Source organism: Squalius cephalus (assembly GCF_949319135.1).
Source record: "Squalius cephalus genome assembly, chromosome: 21".
NCBI lineage: Eukaryota > Metazoa > Chordata > Actinopteri > Cypriniformes > Leuciscidae > Squalius > Squalius cephalus.
The window spans coordinates 21,804,123-21,825,388 of record NC_137142.1 but is presented as its reverse complement, the minus strand read 5'-3'; the positions used below and the strand labels follow the sequence as shown (position 1 = coordinate 21,825,388).

General features: G+C 37.0%; 1 long non-coding RNA gene across 5 annotated transcripts in view; it reads right to left on the bottom strand.

Annotated features, from left to right (window-relative positions):
- Positions 1-8,118: 8,118 nt before the first annotated feature.
- The window catches only part of LOC307149133, a 134,640-nt gene continuing 121,492 nt past the window's right edge, over positions 8,119-21,266 (bottom strand). For 3 of the 5 annotated variants that reach the window (XR_013819528.1, XR_013819529.1, XR_013819530.1), the window contains exons 4-5: positions 14,396-14,471; positions 13,696-14,038 (exon numbers count right to left, since the gene is read on the bottom strand). This is a non-coding gene — a long non-coding RNA (uncharacterized lncRNA). Of the gene's footprint in view, positions 8,661-13,143; positions 13,329-13,695; positions 14,039-14,395; positions 14,472-21,266 lie in introns of those variants that run through there. The other 2 variants (XR_013819526.1, XR_013819527.1) reach the window with 2 other exon arrangements.

Below are 21,266 nucleotides of genomic sequence, written 5' to 3'. Positions count from 1 at the left end.
GTATGTTCCAATTCAAACTGTAGACTTAAATATGAATGGTTTACTGTTGGCTTGTTTTAAATGGGTTTTAAGCACGTTTTCAGCTGCCTGCCAAACTAAATCAGCTAAACATCAGATTAGCCAGACTGTAAAACCAGCTTAAACCAGTTAAAACCAACAAGCCAGGTAGTTTTGACTGGATTTTAGTCTAATAAAGCTGTCATATACTAGAATAATAGTCTCTACGAAAGTTAGATTAGGATCTTAAGACAAATATTATCAGTTGACATTCTGCTTTGCATTGTGGTGCTCCATAAAAATGGCTACAATATTTTTCAAAGCAGGTGCCTTGTTCACCCAAATTGGATAGGTCAACAGAGGGTACATCAGTAATGTGGCAAACCACTTCAAAACCCTTTCCTTTCACTTTTTCTTGCATTCTCTCACCTTCCTTTCCCCCTTCTCATCTCTGCTGTTATTTCAGAGGAATCTCTTTCAACTAGAGAGGGATTAGGACAACTGCAGAGTTTGACATAATTATGTCTGGGCTAGCTTTAATCACTTTGGGCCTTCACTCCTTGACGCACATTATCTGACTCCAAACATGTCAGATCGGTGCTTGAAATAGGCCAATTTACCCTCCGTAGTCTGCGCTGAAATCTAGCTCTGTGTCAAAGGCACAGATGCATAATTGTCCTCGTTTTTTTTTTTTTTTTTTTTTGCGTTTTTGAACACAGCTTGTCTACAGGAATAGAGGGAAAAAATAAACTTTGACTTTTTACTTTTAATAGGTTAAAAATATACCTAACTAGAGGTTAACAAAGCAGTGAGTAAGAAAAAATGCATGTCACAACAGTAAGAGGAGATTCAATGTCGAGACTAGCTGAGTTAATTACAGACAGATGCAAATGAAACAATGCTATGATTTGTGCTATATGGAGCAGGTTTTAATTAGCAACTATAATATTCACTTTGAGGTAGAGAGAATGTTTTGACAAGATGGTTAGTTCTTATAAAGCATATAACTGAAAATACACACTGGAAATTGTCTCATTAATGTCTATAGTAAAAAAAAAACTCAAAGTTGTGGTTGCTAGAATTAGAATTGTAGAACCCTTAAAAATATTGACCAATTTGGTCAATGACCAAAATCTCATTTTAAAATTAAAATGTACTGATAACCACCATAATAATACAGGTGTAACCATTAAAAAAACACATCAGAAATAATTATGAATTGTAAGTTGCTGGTCCATAAAACATGTCCAATATTCATATATACAGTATATAGACGTTACACAGGGTCATACACATAAAAAAATAAAATAAAATAAAAACGTACAAGGTAACACAGCACACTAAAATAATGCATTAAACATCAACAAGAAAATGCAACACAAAACTTTAATAACAAAAATAAAAATAAATAAATCTATTTAAATAAATTATGACAATGTCATGAAGGGACTTCTGGGAATGTCCTTTTTTTTTACCGAATTTATCTAGTAATTTGTTTGCACTTAAAAAAAGTCATACATGTTACAATATTTTACAGTAAAACAAATAATTCAGAGTTCAACCATTTATGATTTTTCACTATATATGTTAAGGCAACTTAGTTGACAAATTAACAGGTTTTTACTGTAGCATGTCTGCAGTATAAATGAAAAAATATTTTAGCATACTGTTCTTTTGCTCGTCTTTTTCTAATGTACACTTTTTTTAAATTTACGCATTTCAACTGTATGACACATTTCCATCTAATTGAATTGAGTAATCTTTATATGCTGTATACATGCAGTATTATTAATATTATATTATTAATCTATTAAAAGTTGATTTAATTAATTAAATGTTTTAAATAATGCAGTTTGGTAAATCATATCAACTGGATTTGCTTTGGCATTAATGTAACTAGTTTTAAAAGTTACACATATTTAAATCATAATTTGTTTAAATATAACTTTTCTTTTTTTTGAGTGTATGATCTGACTCCATGGACTCAACTTGCAGAACGTTGCCATATAGGGTCCTTTTCCAACGAGCCCCTGCTGAAAGAGGGCTATGGATACACCCAAATCCATGGATTTTTTTGCCACCCTCATTTTACAGGCACACCACATGCCCAGCCAAGACTCAAATGGGTCAGAGAACAAAGGCACATCAAAGCCACACAACCAGGTCATGCACACACAGCCTAATGTGCTCCCAAGATGCAGCCATTCAACCTAAAACCAGGACCTTTGATGATAGCAGCCTGATGGACCATTGTTAAAAAAGAAGCCATCAGCAAATATGAGCAAATCTACTCTCAAGATAATGCAGGCCCGAACTACACACTCTGAGACCAGAGCGAGGCACAGCATGATACGGAGTCTGATAATGAAAAATACAGTACTCCTATCAATGAGCATGTGTGTGCGAGTGTGTGCGCGCATGTGTTTCATCTGCGCTCATAATAAACACTAAAACAAAGACTTGCATGTCACACGAGTTCGGTTTTTAATCTTGTCCTCTGCCTGAGTTCATCCTACACCATCGTCCTCTGACTAGACGAGACACAGAGGAGAGACCAAAGGAAATGTAACTGGACAATGGAAAATGTTTAGTTGTTGTGGTGGGCTTGAGTTTGAGAGGTCCAAAGAGGTCTGAGACAACAGCTTCTCGCATGGCCAGAGCATATGGCCGAGGCACCAGCCGGTGCTCCCAGCGGAACTGGAAACTCTCCCCGCGCCACACTTCTCAACGCTGGGCAGGATGAGAGTGCTCCCTCTCACTCTCCTGAGGCCCTGCAGCTGAACCCAGACCTGATGTATCTGTCATCCAGAGAGGAGAGCAGAGGCAGCTCACATGCCCAAGCTTGTGGTCACATGTGAGAAGCACTGGGACCTATTTGTCCACCGGTTCAATTTTTTTTAATAATAATAATAATAATAATAATAATAATATAGCTGGGATACTTGATCTCAGGTGAACAAAATAGTTAATCCCCCCACAAAAAATAAATAAAAAATAAATAAATAAATAAATTAAATTAAATTGTAAGAATAATGGCTGAAAATACATTTACATTGTAATACTGTGGGGTCCAATAGTCTAAATCAAATTAAAAAACTGAGGGGGTATGGAAATGTTTAGTTGTTTCTATTAACTGTATCATTAGCTTAAATCATTGTTTCATTGTTACAATGTAATTATACATTTAAGTACTGAGTAATATTAATTAACAACATATACTTACTTTAGGGTTAGGGTAGAATTAGGATTTGGTTGAGGGTTAGTTGCATGTAATAATGCATAATGTACTGTTATTACTATGGTAAGTGCATGTGACATTTGTAACAAGGACACTGTAAAAAGTGTTACCTTTTTTTTTTATTATTGTTATTGACCAAATCCCCGGTTCCACAAATAGGATTAGGCCTTAGTTCAATTAGGGCATTTATAGCTTTTATAAACGTGTCTTAAAAAAATAAATAAAATACACATTACTGGTGTGCATCTTGAGATAAAACAATGGCACGGGCATATTTTAAGATACAGTATGTCAGTGCAAGTTGCTTTCCGTTAAAACAGCTCAAACATGCATTTTAGTCTCGGACTAGCTTAAACCTTGTCTGTAAAACTGGGAGAAATTATATTTTCTTGGTCACTTTCTCAATATCTTACCTTAAAACTGCAGCAGTTGCCCAAACAAACCCAACCAACACACAAACAACACACTAGTAAACGAACTGAAGAAAATACAACAATAAATACAGTTGGGTCCAAAAATAGAAAAAATAAAAACATTGAAAAAATATGATTTAAATTCAGAATTCACGGTAATTGTATAGGGAACACTGAATAAATTTCACAAGTGGTCACAGACTTTTAGACCCCATTGTACTGCAAGACTTTTAAATTCAGTGTTTGTCCTATGCAGCACATGAAAAAACACAACAACACATGTATCATGTTTAATCCGAAACCTGTTGTTAACCTATGCAGGAATCTTTAACAGCCACACATGCGTGTGTACAGTCCGTATGCATTTGCGTGTCTATTATCAGCCTTGACTGTATTGGACAATGTAAGTCACAGCAAACCGTACCCCACGTAGTCCATTTAAGCAGGATACAAGCAGGCCCGCAGCACAGCTATTACAGATCTGTGGAGAGCCTGATACATTCTGACTCTTTGTGTAATTGTCTCTCGCATCTGAATACAAATTCCCAGTCGCCGTGATTCGTCATATTTATTTATTCCTTTTTCCTCCAGCTACATCTTTTATTAGTCCTGCTCTGTGTCAGGATTTAATTTCTGCGAGAAAAAACAACAACACATGCAGTTGATTATTGTTATTAAGAATATAATATCGCAACGTCAGAAATAAAATCTATGGCACATTAAAGTGACAGATTAGAGGGAGGAGGAGTGTTCATTTACAAGTGTTAAGACATCACGTCGTATTGCCCAGCAACAGCAAATGAAAATCAACTGTTTCCTACTGTTTGTGTGATACAGACGGAAGCTCGAGGGGAGGTGAGGGAGTGCGAGCGGTGACTGTCAGCGCTAGAGGAGGGGCGAAGACGCTGGGATCGCAGCTCTGCTTTTGGTCGAACAAGATGAAGCGGACCCCTCCCCTATTTACCTAGAGAAATGAAGCAGTTTTATCTCCTCATCTCTAAGGCACCATGTGCAAGATATGACCAACGACAAGGGAAATTATGGAGGAGATTGCCCGTGCTATTGTTACATTACATAAACTCTCATTTCCTCTTCATCCAGGATTAGAATTCTTACCAACCTAACAAATTTCACAAATATGAACATTATGTTAAGAGGACCAATTTGATGGGCTAGGTATTAGTTGTCATATTAAAGACACAGCTGGATATTTATGTTACGTAATATGTTCTTCTAACATATAAATATTAACAGGACTATTGTAAAGATAATGGGCGTAACTGGTGCTGCTGATGTAATAATTGAGTAGATAATGTGAGTAACAGGGGAAATGCAAGAGTGGCAGTACTGGAATAATCATAATGGATTTAAAAGTGCTAACAATTATATAGCATTAATAATGTACCAGTGATGATGTAACAATAGGGTGACAGTCTAGTACAGCAGTCAGGTTCACAGATTCATTCAGAGAGGAAGTGATACAGACCTACTGTGAGCTACAATGCTGTTAGTTGATGGTATATGCTTTTGTTGAAACCATCAAACTTCAACTTTTTTTTTTTTTTAACAGAGGAATTATGAGGAATTAACATCTGTACCTCAAACTGAGTAGCGTTTCACTGAGAAACGTCCTGATCGAGTCGTCCTTGCGATGGAGGTTCGGGTTGAATAAGTTCTTCAAATGTTTCATCAGACTCACGCTCAGATTGATATGGTAAAATCGACGTCATTGTCTTTACAGTGTGTACAATCGCTGAGGACTGCAGTTATGGCAATGGCCATTAGTTTCCAACACGCGCTGTAAGCGGTAGACCAATCACAACAGACTCTGCCATCTGGCCAATCAGAGGAGAGCAAGCTCGTGGAAAGGAGAGATTTAGAGAGATTGATTCATCCATCGAGTCGTTTGAGAATCATTGGACAATGTGCAATGGATATTATGAGAAAATTATTATTATTTTTTTTTTTACTTTGATGCATGTAAACGTGTTGTAGGAGACCTCCAAAACAAAATTAGTAAACTTTAAAATAGCATAATAGGGGCACTTTAAAAATATACTACCATTCAACAGTTTGGGGTCAGTACGAATTTTTTTTTTATTTTTTTTTTTTAAGAAGTTGATCAGAAATGACAGTAAAGAAATCAGTAATGGCACAGCCTATTTACATTTTGAGTAAATGCTGTTCTTTCCTCAAATAATTCTGAAACAAAGAAGTATTGTGGTTTCAACTTCTTAAAGTATTAAGTAGTTGTTTTCAACATTGATAATAACAACAAATGTTCATTGAGCATTAAATCCGATTTCTGATGGATCATGTGACACTGTAGGCTGGAGTAATGGATGCTGGAAATGATTTAGCATATAAGAAAAAAAAAAGTTATTTTAAATTGCAATATTTCTGTTTTTGCTGTATTTTTGATCAGATGAATGCAAAAGAAACACTTTTGAACGGTAGTGTGGATTTATTGTCCACTGTTACTGTCACCTCAGGAGGGTGGTGGTTATGTAGCTATTTTAGCCCTGTAGCTCATTTCTAATTGGTTAACTGATGGTGTTATAACACTCCCAGTCTCCCCTAGAGGCTACAGTGTTGTGTTATCAGTGGCATTCATGTTGCTCTAGAGGCAAGATGAGCTAAACAAAAGCTAATTCATAAAAAAGTCCTTTTCTCTTCTGTGCTTTGTCCATGTTGACATAATGACAGAATACAGTTATGAATCATTTAGATTCCCATCTCTAAAAATCATAGAGCAAAAAATGGAAAAACTAGCCATAAACTAGCGAATAAAATTAGCCATAATGGCATAATGGCAAATCACTCTGAAACCAACACTATGACTCATTGTCTAACCAGTCTCATTGAATTGATTTTTATTAAGCTAGAAACCTGATCCTTTTCTGTAAACTTTTTAACCCATGTATTCTGCGTGATGCCCCCAGATATGTGCCTGCTGTCTGATTTCAAAGAGAGTGAAGTTAATCAAAACCAGGGGCTCACCAATCAGTGATCACAAAGACTCAGAAAAAGACAGAAAGAGAAAGAGAGAGAGACTGCCAAAAAGATACAAGCAGCAGGAGGGAGTGAGACAGTGGAGGCAATGGTAAGTATGCTCAATAAACAGTTATGATGAGCAATTAAAAGATAAAAAGTAAAGATTTTACATGTGATGCAAAATCATGTCTCGTGTTGTATTGTGCTCTCCTCTCTGACCAGATTATAAACCTGTATGGCTTTCTGTGAAACAAAAAAATGACATGTTTGGCAGCATGTTTGGGACTGACGGACTGGGTCACCATTCACTTTTATTGCATGCAATGAATAAGAATGGTGACTGAGGCTGACATTCTGCCTAACATCTTCCATTTTACAGAGAAGAAAGTAAGTCATTTTATTTATAAATTAATAAATGAAGAAAAAAAAAAGTTTATTCTTGGGTGAACTGTTCCTTTAACTAAACATTTAAAGGGTTAGTTCATCAAAAAATTCAAATTGTGATTAATTACTCTCCTATCGTTTCAAACCCGTAAGACTCGTTCATCTTTATTTATCACTTTATTTACAAAATATTAATCTCCAACTTGTGTTTATGAGAGCACCACGACGCATGCATTCTGTGTTGACATGAGAACAGACTGTGTTGCGTGAACGCGCATTGGAGATGAATATTTTGTAAATAAAGTGGCAAATTATGTTTTTTGCGCAATCAGTTTAAATTAATTTTAATTCTACTTCAATAAATTTCAAATTTAGATTCTGCCTCCTGTTTGCAGTCTCAAATCAAACTAAATTCAGGATACACGCATTACTCAAATATCAGTGGATACATAACAGATTAGGAATTGGGAGAATACATAATCAATTAATGGAATAATGGAACTGAATAAATAGTGGAATTGATTAAATCCACTAAAATTATAAATGTCAAACCAACTCTAATGAATCTGTTCTAATTAGCTACAAGCTAGCAATGACACATGTTAGCATATTACAAGTAACCTTTTCAAAATGTCCTATGAAACAAAGTATAGTGACATATAGTGTTAGCTGGAAGAGCAAGAAAGAAGACACTGATCTAAAGAACAATCATCACCTACATCTCAACCTAAACAACTCCTTAGTAAACTATCATCCCCCAAAACTGACAACATTAAAATTCCAATTTAACAGCACATTAGCACATTTAACACCTAAATTTTAACTAAAATATTCCCTCTTTTATGATTTTCCTTTCGAATTCACTCGTAGTACACTCTCTCATATCTGCGGTCACTGGCGCTGAATTATCTGCAATGATCTAAATCAGAATCGCACAATAGGAGATTATTTTTCCTCAGGAGCTTTCTGGTAAGACTACTCGACAGGAGCGTAGAGATTCGAATCAATTACCGAGGTCAGGCTGGCCTTAGGAGCACTTCTAAGAAAGTCTTATTCATGTTATGCAAGCCTGCTCAGTATATTAGAGCTGATTTCGATGGACAGTGTATAATGTATGATACATTAATCTCCACTATTTCAATTTCTGAGGCTAGGGCTGTAAAATTGTTATGCTGCATATCTAATTATCTCCCCCCAATTCCCACTGAATAGTCGATTTATGCCTCTCTCAGAGGCTGGGGTGCAGCTCCCATTGTGGACACTATGGTACATTAGGAACAGCCAACATCAGATCTCAAATCTTATCTTGTTAAATCAGACAAACGCAAGAGGCTGAAAGGGAGAGAATTAATGGGAAGGATGCTGGAGGGAGAGAACGGAGCGTTTTAATGCAAGGTAGGTGTGTGTGTGTGTGTGTGTGTGTGTGTAGGAAGTGGCTGAGTGAAGATGGGTATCTGCCGTCAGGGTTGCAGTAACGCAGCCAGCGTCTTGAGTTCATCTCTCTGTCGTTCGCTGTGTTGATTGTGCCGAAGCTGATGTTTCTAATTCATCTAGAAGTGTGATGGTTTATGACACAGAAGAAGAGGATAGTGTGCCCAGAGATGTGTGCTATGGAATTTCAATATTGAGGTCTACTGTGAAAGAGAGAGAAAGACAGAAAACCTTTGTTAGCATCCACACCAATTGACAATAACGGTCTATTTAATATAAATGCAATACATTTATATCATCATGCCTCTTTAAATTCTCAAGCTCCTTAACGTCAGGCGGATTCTGATTGGCTGTCAATGTTTTTATCATTAAGCAGCTGAGAATGTTTTTTTTTCTAAAAGTGATTTCAAAGATGTTGTTCCTCTGTGTCATTAATGTTCTAGTTGTAGAGTGGACTTCACTATTCACATAGAATTAGAATAATTATTATAGCTTGATCGTTATAGTTATTGTCCTTGGTGTGAATGACACTTTAGAGTGTGAGAGAGAGAGAGAGAGAGAGAGAGAGAGAGAGAGAGAGAGAGGAGCCCTTTTTTGGGAATTGTGAATAGAGAGATGGGGCACATGACAACTTTTTATAGATAAGCAGGCAGTGGTAAAGTTAACTGTCAGTGTCCCAGTAGCAAGACTCTTGCCGCACTTTTTTATTCTCTTTTTCCCCCAGTTGAATTGGTAATCATCATCAATTGGATATCAATCAAATCCTGTGAAAATGTTTAGTTCAGTAGATTTGTTTACAGACAACTTAAACTTCTATAACTTTTTTTACATGTAGCTTTTCAAAAGTGCTTTCACTTCTGCAATAATCTAAGACCAACCATTTGTCTACATTCCAAAGCATTCATGAAACAGCCATTTAAGTTCAGATCTGCTCAAAAAGATGGGTGACAGTTAACAGGTTAACCCATCGATTACTCAGTTACTTTCTTGTTATCTTTATAGTTTTCAGTCTTGGTGTGGACAGGCCTTAAAAGGTCTCAGATACAAGCTCAAAGCTCTTCATAAGAAAGATAAGAACGACTGAACGAACTGAAGCCATGTAACCCAGAGAAAAACAAAAACAAAAAAACAATCCAACAATTTTGCAGAGCTAGAATGAACGATAGCAATCTAACCAAGTAATTTCCATCCAGGCTTACAGTACATGTACCCCAGGGGGTCCTTAAGCTGGTTCCAGGGGGTACTTGTTTTCAGATTTTGCTTTGTTAAACTTTTGTCTTTGGTACCTGTATGTCGTAACTCCTCATTAAAATTGAGGAGTATTCTGCTTGTATTGGTGATATTTCAAACTTGAGCTTCTGTGGTATTTAAATTCCACCGTACAAAGAGTGCAAATGAGTTTGAGTACTTTTGTTAAACATCTCATCTGGGTTTCATTTATAAATATATTTGCGGTTAGGTCTTTCTCAGAGAACGTTTCTCTGCTACTGTCCACTCAACTGTAGACAAACAAGCTCAAGTGCCTTATTAAAAAGAGAGGAAGCTATTTGGTAAGTCTCCAACAGTCTTCTGCAACAGTACTTATTGCTATTAGTTTATCGTAATAATTACCACTTTAAACTTCTAAAATCTGAGGATTTTTTAAGACCAAGGAGATGTTTTCTCATGCCCAGACATTTGTGCTTATTTCAGTAACTTCTAACATTTTAATGGCTAAAGTCTGATTACACTGTATTCAGCACAAATTGTGCTACAATAATATTCAATTCAAATTTATTTGTATAGCACTTTTCACAATATATTGTTTCAAAGCAGCTTTACAGAAAATGCATGTGTGTCTACATTACAGTTTCGAGTGATCTGTTATCAGAGGTGACCGTGTCCAAGTACAGATACAGATCACGCAGTTATCGAACAGTGTATTAATTTTAGGCAGAAACAGTGAGCTTTGAAGTAATTATTACAAGTTGTGAACATAATGATTACAATATATATAAATTTAGCATTAGATCATGTTGATTCAGAGTTTGCATCAATATGTGACCAACATGTACTGTATGCACAAGTGTGAATATTTTGAGAAAATCAAGATTATGTGTGCCCTAAGTGCAATGCCACAACGTGATAAAATGCATGTTTTCATTGTTTTGTTTTTTCTTTTCCAGTTTTTGTTCTAACCAGTCGCGACAGTGATGCGTGACGAGCGAACAGGGATTCTATTTTTGGAATGGTTTCTATTTCTGCAACATTGCGGCTGACAGCTAAAGTAGGCTACTGATTATGTTTTGCATATTAAAATAGTTTTATTTGTGAGTTTGAATATAATTTTAAGTGACGTTAACTGTCATAATGAAAAACACTATGGACAATTTACAAAATTAATTTACAAAATCTTGTAAATAATGTAATGGATACAGGAGCATTCAAACTGCGAAGTATGTATTCCATGACAAAGATTATTATCATTCACCATGTTTTATTTTGAAATATGTTAAAACCAAGTATGCATTTAAAGGAACATTTGTGGCTCGGTGTCAATGAAGGGCTACCTGAGCCTCACTAAATGGACCGTGGGGAAATATAACACAAAAAAAATTGGGAAATACTGGCCTAGTCTAGTCTGATATCCTAGTTACAAATAAATAAATTAATCAGAAATTTGGTCGTGGGTCCATTACGAAGCCAGAGTACATATTCTCTTGTATCATTGCTATTCTGTCAGAAGAAGCCGTCCAGGCCCTGAGGTCATGATACAGGGTCCACAGTGGAGGGGCTAATTTGATTGTGGCAGAACAATGGCACTGTAGCCTTCCTTCTAGAAAAGCATACTAATTACAAAGTCTGCCCTTGATCCTGACCTTGGTGGGTCACTTAGCAGTTGTGATCTGTCTCTGACTCTTAATAAAGTCTCTTTCACCCTTGTGAACCAGAGTGGCAGCCTCTTCTCTCATTCTCTCTCTCACTTGCCCTGTCTCTCTCTCTCTCTCAGTCCCTAATTACCAGCATGCTAAGCGGGCAGAGACATAATGACTGGGGCCATCACTCTCTCAGTGCCTTGCAAAACCAATTCCAGTGACAATCGTTTCAAATGAACTGCAACACTCACTTGCTGTCCTGAAGGGGAGAAAATGAAGAAAAGAAAGAAAAAAAATGTAAATGGAGAATAATGTGGGTGGGACTGCAGCCTAGTTGAAAAACATGTTATTGGAAATTCAGCAACATTTAGACATTAAAAGGATGGAACTATGTTGTAGGTAAATAGTGGAAATTTCAAAAAGAAAGAAATAATCAAAAACACTATTACTACTATTACATATAATACTATTATTACCAATAATAATAATAATGCTGCTTGTTATTATTATCATTATCTTTTTTTTTTTAAATCAATTCTCTATCCCAAAATTAAGATAGAACTACATATTGCAACAAACTAATTCTTGCATAAACTCAAAATGTCTAGTGACTTCTACTTAAGTATGTTCTCTTTCAGAGTTCCAGTAAACACACATCTAGAAGATTTACTCAAGTCTGCCAAACACCTCATCATAGACCATGAGCACATGTGGTTGAAAATGGATTAATATTCACAAGGTTTATGAAATTTACTATTAAAATGTTTGAAATGGACTGAACTGCATTGAATATCTCAACTCCCTTTACTTATGTGAAATGACCACAGCTAACATACGATTAATATTTTTTTTAGTTTTTGCTTATAGCATGAGGCAACCAGATGGCTTTGAACTATCAAATCATATCAATGAATATTTACGGTTACAAAAAGTTCAAGGTAATTCGAAAAACTTTTTTATTTTTTCATAAACTGGCTTCGGACTACTGTGCAAATGTGATCATTTTGTTTTTCTTATTTGCATTTGTCATAACGTTCCTTTGCATCACACCTCTGCACTATAAACACACACATGCATCACTCCCTCTGCATTATGAAGCAAATGTCATTATTTTTGCATAAAACAATTTACATGTTTTTTCCCCCAGAATTTCCTCTAACAGCATGCAGACATTATGAGTAGTCGATGAAACCCTCATTCTGGGCTAGAGCGACAGTGCAGGTTTAAAATGCAACCCCAGGAGGCCAAACAATAAGCCAGTGACAGGGAAGATAGGGGGGAGTCCAGACAGTCAAGAATAATGGCTGCATCTTTCAAGTTGGATCAGGTCCTTCTGTAATGAAGAGAGGAGCTCTTTTCCTCTTGTGTGACAGCGACAGTGAGAGAGAGAGAGAGAGAGAGAGAGAGAGAGAGAGAGAGAGAGAGAGAGAGAGAGAGAGAGAGAGAGAGAGAGAGAGAGAGAGAGAGAGAGAGAGAATCATCTTGGGTCTCGGTCTCTCCAATGTGGGATATGCAGAGACCGAATGAGAGAGAGAGAGAGAGAGAACAGCAGGGAGGCTGGGATAATTACACACTGTTTGTGCATCCAGGAATACGACTCCTGAATGCTGGCGTGACGGCAAAAAGACTGAGTGCTGATGCTGTTTTTAATGAAAACAAAAAGAAAAAACACCTTATTTACTCCTCTCAGATCATTTACTGTTTTACAGTTGCAATTAATTGTACTAGAGAACAGAGGCTTGTGTTTACACACACACACACACATACACATACATACACATATATATATATATATATATATATATATATATATATAGTTTCAGATGCTTTGGCTCTATAATTCTCTTCGTCTTTTTTCTCCCTTGCTTCCCAGAGCTGAAGTGTGTTCACACTTGGTAGCCGACAGCGAGAGAACAAGTCGTGATTTCAGCGGTAATCTACCCTGCGGCCCGCTCCAGTTCCTTTAAAGGAGGGGACGGGCGCACACACAAGCACACGTCTGCGAATAAACAGCAGCTGGTTCAGAAAGGGATGAAAGAAAGTGAGTTCTCACTGCTAACTGCACCTCACTGCAGTTCATTTTAATGGAAATACTGAATATTTATCAAGTAGCAGGAACGGCAGTTTATTACGCATCCATGTTAGACTACTGTCCAAAGTACTATTTATACGCTATTATAGTATTTAGTACAAATTTTAATTTACCTTTAATTTTAAATTAAGAATTTTTTTTTTTTTTTTTTTTCAGTTTTAGCTTAAGAAATGTTAGTTCTTCAACTTATTTATTTCAGTTAGCTGCCAAGACACTTTTTTTTTTTCATCTAATATTTTTATTTTACTTCAGCTTTATTTCAATTTAGACATGATGTCAGAAGATGGCTGTTTCTCTCCCCAGTATTTTCTCTATTTGCTCGCCAATGGCAAGTCTTGCAACAAAAAAAAAAGTTAATTCTGAACCCCATATATGCATGAGTGACCATGGTAAACTCGGTCAGTCCCGCAGTGCACAGCGTGAGTGTAAAACGTCCATCGGGTGTGCTGTAATGAAGAGCCGTTTCATTCCCCTGACCGTCAGGGTCCTCTCTCAATGAATACCACACTTACTGTATCATCTATCAGTCCTGGCAGCCACACTGTCACACACAACTTCCAGCCCTCTGTGTGTGTGGTGCAGTGAGGCCTGGGCTGCGGTGGGTTATAATGAGGCCCTTTGGTGGCTGTAAAGACTAGAGAGGAGAGAGAGAGTAGGAATCACACATATAGCTCTATTTGTCTTACAAATATCACACTAACTACCAATTACAGCACCATAAACCTCCTGCCTACTGCTTACCTCCCTACCCATAATGCAGGACACACAGATGCACTGGGCTAAGCCTTCTCTCTCTCTCTCTCTCTCTCTCTCTCTCTCTCTCTCTCTCTCTCTCTCTCTCTCTCTCTCTCTCTCTCTCAGCTGGTGTGGTAAAAAGAAGCTGTGGTCGTTGATGCAGGAAGCACAATCAATGAGGCTGGTAATGAGGTCTTTCTTAAAGAGTAGAGAGCCTGCTGGATTAATACTGGGATAGAAACAGAACAGGGCAAACCTGGCACTGCCATTTCCGGTTTCACTTCTGCACTCTGTCCGAAGGTGAAGCTGGCAGTTAATCGTTGCAAAAGCACCTTGCAGAAAAAAAAAGAAAAAAGAAAAGAAAAGTATTTTAATCTTGCATTAAACTTGTACTTTACGGTCTGTGTCTATTTACAGGAAGGTCTAAAAGCATGAGACCACACTGAAAATGTGGCATTTAAATCCCGAAATAAACCGTTTTAAGAAAATATTATAAAAATACATTATGACATTAAATGAAGAACAAATGAGAGGGACGGACGGACAGACAGATAGATAGATTTTTTTTTAGAGGTGGAAGTTCAACATGCTTTATCTATTCTAAAAAAAATAATAATACATTTCTGTGACAATGGAAAATTAGCTTATTAAAAATATTGCACTACCATATGAGGATTCTGTGTTTCTATTACATATTTCCATTTGCTGCTGAAAATAGGCCACTGAAGGACAGAGCCTGCCAATAAACATGAGCTTATTAGCCGACGAGAGAGTCATCAGCGGCGGATTTAACAGCTTTCCACCACTCATCCGCTGGAGGTGTGGAGAGTTGCCCCCGCTGCCTGGATCTCTGAGCCCAGGCCAAGCTTCCCACTCTGGGGCCGGCCGGCCGGTCTTTCCTGAGCGGCCTGCAGCCCTCGCATTAACAGCTAAGCCTCAGCTGCTGGAAATGTTATTCTAATTAACAGGGGATTAAGTCATCATCTTCTCGTGTAATACAGTCTGGATGGGAATTTCAATATGGAACGGCGGCCCAAAAAAAAAAAAGGCAGTTAGCTTCTCAATAAATTACTCTTGACCCCCAGGATGACAGTCTATTGGCGCGTCAATTGCCTGCCAATTAAACCGGCCCATCGTTGCCAAAACTTTATTGGGATGGTTTGGGTTTTTCATCTGAACACAAATCATTGGGGTAGAGATGGAAGGGGGGTACTACATGGCTGGCTGCGATTGCGAGTCTGATGGGAATTCTGACAAGTTTGTACAATAAAGTCTACAGAGCTATCACTGGCTATATCTGAGCTGACAGCTTCACAAAAACAGCTTCTTGTGAAGCGCAGATCTTTGATAAATGACCATATGTGGACTGTCACAGGCGACGAGCTGAGAAATGTAAACAGAAGCAGTCCGAACAGACTTCAGAGGAACCGGACAGACAGAGGGAGCCCTAACAAGCACACTAGGCCCGCACTTTGATTATCTTCAACGGCTCCCTTTTTAAAAATGCATCAGTCATGTCGTGACATTTGACTAAGACTTATGGACTTTAAGATAGCTCAGTGGGGAGACCGTTTGGAGTGTGCAGACTCGACCAGTGTATTATCTTCTTTGGAGCTAGTGTGGATTGTGCCATTTAGAGACCCACTCATAAAAGGATTTGGACAGACACAAAAAAAGGAATCAGCATTGCTCTAAGTATGGCTAACCCTGATGCAACCTGATGCAATTTACAGCCACAAAAACAAAATATGTCAACAGAAGAAAAAAAAAAAGGAAAAAAAAAAATCTGTTAAGTGTCAACCAAACCAGAGCAAAACCATTGCACTGTTATTCCAAAAGCCCCAATCAGAGAAGTTATCAACATCTACTCTAAATAAATTATACAATTCAAATCCATTTAGGATTATTTCTAGCTATTATACTGTATGTTTCTCAAAAGTAGTGTTAAACAAGGTGGACTGACAACCAAAGAGACCAGTGGCTTTAGTTTACTCCATCTACAGTATAGGAAAAATTCAACTTGTTTTCTTAAAGAAGAGAGGAGACAAATAAAACAAGGATGAGACTGGGTAAATTGACAGGCAGTCAGCAGGACTCCCTCTATGTGCTAAAGCATTGTTTTCTGCTCAGCTAAGCAGCAGCGAATTGATACGTTCGCAATGAAGTGCAATGACAATTAAATTGTAACTGACCTGCATGTAACCATCATTATGTCTTTTCTCTTTACTGCCATCCCTGTTATTTAATCACACAGCATGCAAGCTTTTTTATTAGGCAGTAACACTGAGGACTACATCCTCCTGCCTATAAACACTCAAACAAGGGAACAATCACTTCACCCACCCGAGAGAAAACCTCCATCCTGCTTCGCTGAATCACTGAGGGTGGATTTTGTGCTGAGGTGCTGAAATCATGAAGCTTCCAATGAAAGGAAGTCTTTAAAGTGTGTAGTTTTCTATATTCTTTATAAAAAGAAAAATAGTAATACAAAAAATGTACAGCTACGCTAATATAGTATGTGCACTACCGTACAGTATACTAATGTAATGTACTCTACCGTTCAAAAGTTGGTGGTCCGTAAGATTTTATAATACTTGAAAGAAGTCTCTTTTGTTAATGAAGGCTACATTCATTTTTTTATTTTTTTTTATTACAAATAAATGTTTTCTATTTTAATATATTTTAAATATAACTTAATCCTCTGTTGGTCCTGTGTTGGTGTTAATCCAATTTTAAGCAGCTATTATTCCAGTCTTCAGTGTCACATGATCTTTCAGAAAACATTTCTTCTAATTATTAATGTAGAAAACAGGTTGTGTTGATTCATGTTTTTGTGGAAACCTTTTTCTTTTCAGGATTATTTGATGAACAGAACTTTTAAAGAGCAATTATTTGAAACAAAATGTTTTTGTAATAAAGAAAAAAATGCTGTCACTGAAAGTATTAATGAAAATATAATTTTCTTTAAAAAAGAAAAAAAAAACTTTAAGATTTGAAGATCAGCGTAAAACTGTGGTGCTATCAAAACATTGCTCAGTTTCAGCAGGGAGTTTGGGGCGGGGCTATTTGTTTGACTGACCAATAGCAGACAGGAGGAGTATTTAGGAAATGAGTTTGAAAACATTATTTTTGCAACCCTGCTTGGTGATGCTAATGCAGCAGAAATGACACACTTCACCTTTCACAATCAGCTCTTATCAGACGCTGTCACTTTAAAAATGGGGAAGCTGTGTATAACACAAAGATTACAAATGAGACTTCAGCTTTGAAAATCCTCACACCAGGAAATATATATGCTTATTTCTTGTATTAACAATCCATGTTGAATGAGAATGCTTCTGAAACACACTCCTGGTATATTCACTCTCTCTGCATTTATTTTACTCCCTGAATTACTCTAACATATAAGCACACAAATACAATCACACACACACAAACATTACAACCTTTCTAGAATAGCCAGTGCATTTTCATTTGCATAACAATTTCCTCTTGTTTCTCTGGTTAGATGGAATTCACAGCATGGTGTCTGCATAGTGAGCGCTAGGTCATTGCTATGTATACGTGGTAACAACAGAAAAAGGGAGAGAGAGAGAGAGAGAGAGAGAGAGAGAGAAGAGAGAGAGAGAGGCTGATAAAGGTATAACATTACACAAACATGTAGCTAGCTAATAAGAATTCCCATTATATTTACACACTAGCAGTATAACATAAGATATATTATTATTATTATTATTATTATTATTATTATTATTATTATTATATCTGCAACACCATGATGAATATAAGTCAAGGCATTACATTTCTAACTGCAAAAATAAAAATAAAATGAAATAAAACTTTATTGCAATTTTGTCATTATTTATTATGTTTGCTAAATTATATTTTTTGCTCTGGCTGCCCCCCACAATGTAGGTGATTGCAGGCTTTACTTTGTGGGGTCCCCAGAATGCAGCCAAAACCTGACCCACACAAACATACACATCCCTGGAGAACTGATTCTACAGGATAGGAAGAAACAGATAAGCTAGCTCTGTGTTGTAGGGAAGCGGATCTAGATTTCCTGTGGAAGTGAATTAAAACCAACAGGAGGATGGTGGCTTAAGGTGGCGGTGGCGGACACAGCCTTAGATCCCCCTCCAGAGAATCCCTCTATCTCTCTCTCTCCATCTCTACTCCTTTACATGCGTCTTCTCTCTTCTCTACTGGGACATATAAAAAGCACGTAGCCCCCAGTGACACCAAAACACAGAACATTTTCTTCCCTCCTCCTGCTTTCTCTCCTCGCTCTTCCCTGTCGTTCCGCCCTCTGTGGTGCCGTTCAGATACAGGAGCATATCAAGTCCTCAAAGAGAAATCTTGATCAGACTGGGAAATGAGGGGGGATTTAAAGTTGAGGAGGAGCTGTGCAACTTTGTTTTATTGCTTTGAATCAGTTTTTTTAAAAGGGTCAACGTTTGCAATATAGGTCAAATCAAATTGTTACAGCCTTAAAATATTAAACCCTGATATTATCAAATTTGACGTCTATAAAAAGACTCTATATAAATATGTATATACATACATGGATGTCCACCTTGTGGTGGGTGATGGTTACAACATCTCAAAGCTTCAAAACCAGCTGGCACTCAATGTTCCTGTCCCAAATAGCACCCTGAACACTTGTGGTCTTCCTATGAGTCTGCACTTTCGTGACGTAACGCCGCTTTGACTGTCGGGTAGAAGTCTGCTGCGGAGCTCTCTTCAGTTCGGGCTCGGCAAAAGTGCGCATTGAAGATGCATATCGACCACAAAGGGGGAGTTTGAAACCTAAAATGACAAATGTGACACCCTACGGCAGGGGTGTCCAATCCTGCTCCTGGAGGGCAACTCCAACCCCAATTAAACATAACTGAACCAGATAATCATGGTCTCACAAGGCATACTAGAAACTCCCAGGCAGGTGTTGGAGTTAAACTCTGCAGGATAGTGGCCCTCCAGGACCGACTTTGGACACCCCTGCCCTGCGGTCTCATGGACTTAACAGACACGTGCATGCAGCAGCCACTGTAAGTCCACAAGACCGTAAGTGCTTATGAAGAGTGCCATTTGGGACAGGGCCAACAGTCAAGGCACCTCTCACTGCAGACTGTAGCAAGGTAAAGTCACATATTTTGACGTCACATATGTGTAAGCCATACTGACAGGTGTTAATTCACATGTACAAGTTCATGTTACTAGCGCTTGTTCGAAAATGATGGATATGACGGCAGTAAGTCAATGAGCATAATAATAATACAATTGTGTGTTTGTGTTTACAGGTTTTTATTGTAAGGATGCCTTTGTCAGTGTCATAGAGAGTGTCATTGCAAATGTTTATGATTTCAAAAAGACAAGGTTTTTTTTTTAAGGTTTTTTTATTTATTTATATGTGTTAGCATTCGAAATGACAGGGTTTCTGTGGGTCTTTAAAAAGTCTTAATTCACCTTTAAACAAATTAAGGCCTTAAAGATGTCTTAAATCAGAGCAGAAAGTCGTACTATATATATATATACTGTATATGAAGAGTTCAGATGCAAAAGCCTCTATGTGCCATCTGAAATTTTCTTCTAGAATGATTATTTTTATCAAGCTCGTATATTTAAGTTCAGTAATTTCACTTAAATGACAATTAGTAGGTCATTTTCATTGCCATTTAAGTGAAATTACGGAACTTAAATATACAAGCTTGATAAAAATGATCATTTTTTTTCCAAGCAGATCTTTTGCATCTGAACTCTTCAAATGTATATATATATTTATATTATTTTCACACATCAGCATTCACACAACATCATGGAAATATATTATGTATTATTTAATGTATTATTATGTATTATTTATTTAATGAAATATGTATTATTTAAATGTAAAATAAGTAATTTATTATAATATATATTAAGATGAAAATACACATTTAAATTATACTATCAATATAAATAACTTTTTTACTTACACATTACATTACAATATATTATTATTATAATTATTATTATTATTATTATTATTATTAAACATGTAAAATATAATTAAGTCATTTAATTTGATATATTTTAAAATACATTTAAAAAAGTATTTTTTTTAAATTAGAGAAAATTTGTATTAGTTACTTTTAGCACTTTAATTAGAGACATTTTAAATGAGTTAATTAGTTACATAAATATATAGAAAAACAGAAAGAGAGAGAATACATTAGTTAATTAGAAGAATTCAAGGCTAAAAGTTTTCAAATTTCTTCAAAAATAGTAGAGGATGATGTGTCCCTCTCTTTGTTGTTCCATATGAGGTAGGCCTTCGCCTATCGGGTCATATATTGAACACAAGTGGTTTCTAGAAATCTGTAAAAGGGGTTTAAGTACATGGTACAGGGTCGTTCTTTCAGCGTCAGTAACTCCTGCTGTCAAACAGAAAGGTGCTGGTCTTCATTTTCTATGATTAGATTTGTAAAAACATATAGGCCTATTGTATACCACGTGACTACTGATCAATACCTCCTCTCAGAACTCTTATTGTCTGTGTTCAACACAGAATCTTAAACCTGGAGGGTTTGAGCCTGCCGTCTCTGTTGAGAAAGTTAAAAGTCATCCATAGTTTATAAAAGTCTCTTGCAGAAGTAATTATCTATTCACAAAGCAAGTAAGGAAAATAAAAGCCTCTGATTGGTCCCCTTCACGCATGATGGCGACAGAACAATGCACTAGTGAGGGTCTGCTCACTCCAAGGACCACAGCTGTGTCTACGCACATCCTAAAGGGCTTAGACACACACACAACGGCCCATCATTGGAGGCCACACTCACACCAAAGACCGTAATATTCAATCATAGCGCCTGAAACAAGAGCATGTCGACGAGACACCTCTTTAAATTCCAGTCCCTCTTTATCTCTCTGTCTCTTTGGAGATGAAATATCCTTGGTAGTGAAAAAAGTATGGGGAGCCTGTTATGTGTCTATAGATACATATTATGCATGGAAGAGGCTACCTCCCATGTGTTTTAATTTGACTTTAAAAGCATTCTCCCAGCTGCCAGGGCTTTTAATAGTTATTCACTTACAAATGATTGCAGGTCATTACACAGTCATTGGGAGGGCAGTAATGAGATGGGCTT